This window comes from Arachis ipaensis, chromosome B5, assembly GCF_059453495.1.
Source record: "Arachis ipaensis isolate K30076 ecotype BB chromosome B5, ASM5945349v1, whole genome shotgun sequence".
Lineage (NCBI taxonomy): Eukaryota > Viridiplantae > Streptophyta > Magnoliopsida > Fabales > Fabaceae > Arachis > Arachis ipaensis.
Window position 1 is genome coordinate 27,078,475 of NC_142440.1, and position 6,668 is coordinate 27,085,142.

General features: G+C 36.9%; 1 non-coding gene across 1 annotated transcript; it reads right to left on the reverse strand.

The window, feature by feature from the left end:
• Positions 1 to 3,262: 3,262 nt before the first annotated feature.
• On the reverse strand, positions 3,263 to 3,370 carry LOC148563673 (small nucleolar RNA R71). The gene has a single exon (XR_015884103.1). It is a non-coding gene; the product is annotated as a small nucleolar RNA R71 (small nucleolar RNA).
• Between the last annotated feature and the right edge of the window lie 3,298 nt (positions 3,371 to 6,668).

A 6,668-nucleotide genomic window follows, 5' to 3' on the forward strand; every position in this document is an offset into this window, starting at 1 on the left:
GCCTGACAACCACTTCCGTTCCACCTTAGATTGAATGATTATCTCTTGGATCTCTTAATCAGAATCTTCGTGGTATAAGCTAGATTGATGGCGGCATTCATGAGAATCCAGAAAGTCTAAACCTTGTCTGTGGTATTCCGAGTAGGATTCTGGGATTGAATGACTGTGACGAACTTCAAACTCGCGAGTGCTGGGCGTAGTGACAGACGCAAAAGGAGGGTGAATCCTATTCCAGTATGATCGAGAACCTCAGATGATTAGGCGTGCTGTGACAGAGCATTTGGACCATTTTCACAAGAGGATAGGATGCAGCCATTGACCACCGTGATGCCTCCAGATGATTAGCCATGCAGTGACAGCGCATCGGACCATTTTCATAGAGAGGATGAAAATTAGCCATTGACAATGGTGATGTCCTTACATAAAGCCAGCCATGGAAAGGAGTAGGACTGATTGGATGAAGACAGCAGGAAAGCAGAAGTTCAGAGGGACGAAAGCATCTCTATACCTTTATCTGAAATTCTCACCAATGATATACATAAGTATTTCTATCTTTATTTTCTGTCTATTTATTATTTATTTTCGAAAACTCCATAACTATTTTATATCCGCCTGACTGAGATTTACAAGGTGACCATAGCTTGCTTCATACCAACAATCTCTGTGGGATCGACCCTTACTCACGTAAGGTTTTATTACTTGGACGACCCAGTGCACTTGCTGGTTAGTTGTATCGAAGTTGTGAATGAAAAACAATTTATTAAGATGTGCGTACAGAGTTTTTGGCGCCGTTGCCTGAGATCACAATTTCGTGCACCAAGTTTTTGGCACCGTTGCCGGAGATTGTTTGAGTTTGGACAACTGACGGTTCATCGTGTTGCTCAGATTAGGTAATTTTCTTTTTGTTTTATTTTCAAAAATTTTTCAAAAATCTTTCAGAAATTTTTCTTTTGTTTTCGAAAAAAAAATACACAAAAAAAAAATTTTCTTTTCAAAAAAATTTTTATTATGTTCTTCAGAATTTTTAAGAATGAATTCTAGAGTTTCATGAAGCATGTGAAGCCTGGCTGGCTGTAAAGCCATGTCTAAATTTATTTGGGCTGGGGCTTCCAACCCAACATTATCAAGAGCAAGCTAGTTGTTGCTGATCCACCTGCTGCTGTTCCTGATCCACCTGATTTACATGCTAAAGCTTGACTGGCTATTAAGCCATGTCTAACCCTCAGATTGGAGCTTTAGACTAAGAGTACAAGATTCCTGGAATTCATATTAAAAATTTTGGAATCCTTATTTTTCTTTTTCACAAATAATTTTCGAAAAATCCAAAAAAAAAATTAGAAAATCATAAAAATCAAAAATATTTTGTGTTTCTTGTTTGAATCTTGAGTCAGATTTTAAGTTTGGTGTCAATTGCATGTTCATCTTGCATTTTTCGAAAAAAATCATGCATTCATAGTGTTCTTCATGATCTTCAAGTTGTTCTTGGTAAGTCTTCTTGTTTGATCTTGATGTTTTCTTGTTTTGTGTCTTTTCTTGTTTTTCATATGCATTCTTGCATTCATAGAGTCTAAACATGAAAGATTTCTAAGTTTGGTGTCTTGCATGTTTTCTTTGCATATAAAAATTTTCAAAAATAAGTTTTTGATGTTCATCTTGACATTCAAAGTGTTCTTGGTGTTCATCTTGACATTCATAGTGTTCTTGCATTCATCACATGCTTTGATCCAAAATTTTCATGCATTGCATCATTTTTTATGTTTTTCTCTTTCATCATAAAAATTCAAAAAAAAAAAATATTTTTCCTTTTTTCTCTCATAAATTTCGAAAATTTGGATTGACTTTTTCAAAAAATTTTAAAATTCAATTGTTTCTTATGAGTCAAATCAAATTTTTAATTTAAAAATCTTATCTTTTTCAAAATCTTTTTCAAAAATCAAATCTTTTTCATTTTTCTTATTTATTTTCAAAAATTTTAAAAATATTTTTCAAAAATCTTTTTCTTAATTTTATATCATAATTTTCGAAAATATCATCAACAATTAATGTTTTGATTCAAAAATTTCAAGTTTGTTACTTACTTGTTAAGAAAGATTCAAACTTCAAGTTCTAGAATCATATCTTGTGATTTCTTGTGAATCAAGTCATTAATTGTGATTTTAAAAATCAAATCTTTTTCAAAACTAATTTCAATCATATCTTTTCAAAAATATCTTTTTATCTTATCTTTTTCAAAATCATATCTTTTTCAAAAATTTGATTTTAAAATATCTTTTCTAACTTCTTATCTTCTTATCTTTTCAAAATTGATTTTCAAATTTGTTTCAACTAACTAACTAACTTTTTGTTTGCTTCTTATCTTTTTCAAAACTACCTAACTAACCCTCTCTTCTAATTTTCAAAAATATCTCCTCTTTTTAAAAAAATTCTTTTTAATTAACTAATTATTTCAAAATTCAATTTTAATTTATTTCTTCTTTTAATTTTCGAAAATCACTAACCATTTTTCAAAAATAATTTTCGAAAATTCTCTTTCTCTCTCATCTCCTTCTATTTATTTATTCATCTACTAACACTTCTCTTCATCTCACATCTCTGCTCTCCTCACCCTTGTGTTTCTTTCCTTACATTACATTCTTCTCTTCTTCTTTTCTTCTACTCACACAGGGACCTCTATACTGTGGTAAAAAGGATCCCTATTATTATTATTTTTCTGTTCCCTCTTTTTCATATGAGCAGGAGTAAGGACAAGAACATTCTTGTTGAAGCAGACCCTGAACCTGAAAGGACTCTGAAGAGGAAACTAAGAGAAGCTAAATTACAACAATCCAGCAAGCACCTTTCAGAAATTTTCGAACAGGAAGAGGAGATGGCAGCCGAAAATAATAATAATGCAAGGAGGATGCTTGGTGACTTTACTGCACCTAATTCCAATTTACATGGAAGAAGCATCTCAATTCCTACCATTGGAGCAAACAATTTTGAGCTTAAACCTCAATTAGTTTCTCTGATGCAACAAAACTGCAAGTTTCATGGACTTCCATCTGAAGATCCTTTTCAGTTCTTAACTGAGTTCTTGCAGATATGTGATATTGTTAAGACTAATGGAGTAGATCCTGAAGTCTACAGGCTCATGCTTTTCCCTTTTGCTGTAAGAGACAGAGCTAGAGTGTGGTTGGACTCTCAACCCAAAGATAGCCTGAACTCTTGGGATAAGCTGGTCACGGGTTTCTTAGCCAAGTTCTTTCCTCCTCAAAAGCTGAGCAAGCTTAGAGTGGATGTTCAAACCTTCAGACAGAAAGAAGGTGAATCCCTCTATGAAGCTTGGGAGAGATACAAGCAACTGACCAAAAAGTGTCCTTCTGACATGCTTTCAGAATGGACCATTCTGGATATATTCTATGATGGTCTGTCTGAATTAGCTAAGATGTCATTGGATACTTCTGCAGGTGGATCCATTCACCTAAAGAAAACGCCTGCAGAAGCTTAAGAACTCATTGACATGGTTGCTAATAACTAGTTCATGTACACTTCTGAGAGGAATCCTGTAAGTAATGGGGCGCCTCAGAAGAAGGGAGTTCTTGAAATTGATACTCTAAATGCCATATTGGCTCAGAACAAAATATTGACTCAGCAAGTCAATATGATTTCTCAGAGTCTGAATGGAATGCAAGCTGCATCCAACAGTACTCAAGAGGCATCTTCTGAAGAAGAAGCTTATGATCCTAAAAACCCTGCAATAGTAGAGGTGAATTACATGGGTGAACCATATGGAAACACCTATAAACCCTCATGGAGAAATCACCCAAATCTCTCATGGAAGGATCAGAAGCCTCAACAAGGCTTTAATAATGGTGGAAGAAACAGGTTTAACAATAGCAAGCCTTTTCCATCATCCACTCAGCAACAGACAGAGAACTCTGAACAAAATACCTCTAATTTAGCAAACTTAGTCTGAGATCTATCTAAGGCCACTATAAGTTTCATGAATGAAACAAGGTCCTCCATCAAAAATTTGGAGGCACAAGTGGGCCAGCTGAGTAAAAGGATCACTGAAATCCCTCCTAGTACTCTCCCAAGTAATACAGAAGAAAATCCAAAAGGAGAGTGCAAGGCCATTGATATAACCATCATGGCCGAATCCAAAGAGGAAGGGGAGGACGTGAATCCCAAGGAGGAAGACCTCTTGGGACGTCCAGTGATCAATAAGGAGTTTTCCTTTGAGGAATCAAAAGAATCTGAGGCTCATCTAGAGACCATAGAGATTCCATTAAACCTCCTTATGCCATTCATGAGCTCTGATGAGTATTCCTCTTCTGAAGAGAATGAGGATGTTACTAAGGAGCAAGTTACCAAGTACCTTGGTGCAATCATGAAGCTGAATGCCAAATTATTTGGTATTGAGACTTGGGAAGATGAACCTCTCCTATTCACCAATGAACTAAATGCATTGGATCAACTGAGATTGCCTCAGAAGAAACAGGATCCTGGAAAGTTCCTAATACCTTGTACCATAGGCACCATGACTTTTGAGAAGGCTCTATGTGACCTTGGTTCAGGGATAAACCTCATGCCCCTCTCTGTAATAGAGAAACTGGGAATCTTTGGGGTGCAAGCTGCTAAAATCTCATTAGAGATGGCAGACAATTCAAGAAAACAGGCTTATGGACAAGTAGAGGACGTGTTAGTAAAGGTTGAAGGCCTTTACATCCCTGCTGACTTCATAGTTCTAGATACTGGGAAGGATGAGGATGAATCCATCATCCTTGGAAGACCCTTCCTAGCCACAGCAAGAGCTGTGATTGATGTTAACAGAGGTGAATTAGTCCTTCAATTGAATGAGGACTCCCTTGTGTTTACAACTCAAGGTCATCCTTCTGTAAACATGGAAAAGAGGCACAGTAAGCTTCTCCCACTGCAGAGTCAACCAGAGCCCCCACAGTCAAACTCTAAGTTTGGTGTTGGGAGGCCACAACCAAACTCTAAGTTTGTTGTTGAACTCCCATATCCAAACTCTAAGTTTGGTGTTGGGGAGTCTCAACAATGCTCTGAACATCTGTGAGGCTCCATGAGAGCCCACTGTCAAGCTACTGACATTAAAGAAGCGCTTGTTGGGAGGCAACCCAATTTTTATTTATCTAATTTTAATTTATTTTTATTGTTATTTCATGTCTTCTTAGGTTCATGATCATGTGGAGTCACAAAATAAATATAAAAATTGAAAACGGAATCAAAAACAGCAGAAGAAAAAATCACACCCTAGAGGAGGATCTTACTGGCGTTTAAACGCCAGTAAGGAGCATCTGTCTGGCGTTCAACGCCAGAACAGAGCATGTTTTTGGCGTTGAACGCCAGAAATAAGCAGCATCCTGGCGTTCAGACACCAGAAATGCACAGTGAGAAAAGCTGGCGCTGAACGCCAGAAACAAGCATCTGGCTGGCGTTCAACGCCAGAAATATGCTGCATCTGGGCGCTGAACGCCCAGAACAAGCATCAATTCAGCATTTAAACGACAGAATTGTATGCAAAGGCATTTTACATGCCTAATGGGTGCAGGGATGTAAATCCTTGACACCTCAGGATCTGTGGACACCACAGGATCATCTCAGGATCTGTGAATCTCACAGGATCCTCACCCACCTCACCCTCTCTCTCTCCATTCATGGTCATCCCTTCTGTTTTCCATTCACCACTCATATCCATACACACATCCCTCCATCTCCTCCATATCTTCTTCTTCTTCTAGTCTTTCTTCTTTTGCTCGAGGGCGAGCAACATTCTAAGTTTGGTGTGGTAAAAGCATAAGCTTTTTGTTTTTCCATTACCATTAATGGCACCTAAGACCGGAGAAACCTCTAGAAAAGGGAAAGGGAAGAAGGCTTCCACCTCCGAGTCATGGGAGATGGAAAGATTCATCTCAAAGGGCCTAGAGCTCAGTGGTAGAACATGTGGCTGCAAATCAAGAGATCCCTGAGATACCTCAGGGGATACATTTTCCCCCACACAATTATTGGGAGCAACTAAGGGTGGAACATCAAGAGCACTCCATCATCCTCTCTGTGAAATTAGAGAAGATCAAAAAGCAATAAGGGAGGAGCAACAAAGACAAGGAAGAGACATAGAAGAGCTCAAGGACATCATTGATTCCTCAAGAAGGAAACGCCACCATCACTAAGGTGGACTCATTCCTTGTTCTTAAATTTTCTGTTTTTCGTTTTAATATGTTAAATGTTTATCTATGTTTGTGTCTTATTACATGATCATTAGTGTCTAAGTGTCTATGCCTTAAAGTAGTGAATATGAATCCATCACCTCTCTTAAATGAAACATATTTTAATTCAAAAGAACAAGAAGTACATGAGTTTCGAATTTATCCTTGAACTTAGTTTAATTATATTGATGTGGAGACAATACTTTTTGTTTTCTGAATGAATGCTTGAACAGTGCATATGTCTTTTGAAATTGTTGTTTAAGAATGTTAACTATGTTGGCTTTTGAAAGAATGATGACAAGGAGACATGTTATTTGATAATCTGAAAAATCATAAAAATGATTCTTGAAACAAGAAAAAACAGCAAAGAACAAAGCTTGCAGAAAAAAGAAAAAAAATAGCGAAAAAAAAGAAGAGAAAAAGCAAGCAGAAAAAGCCAAAAGCTCTTAAAACCAAAAG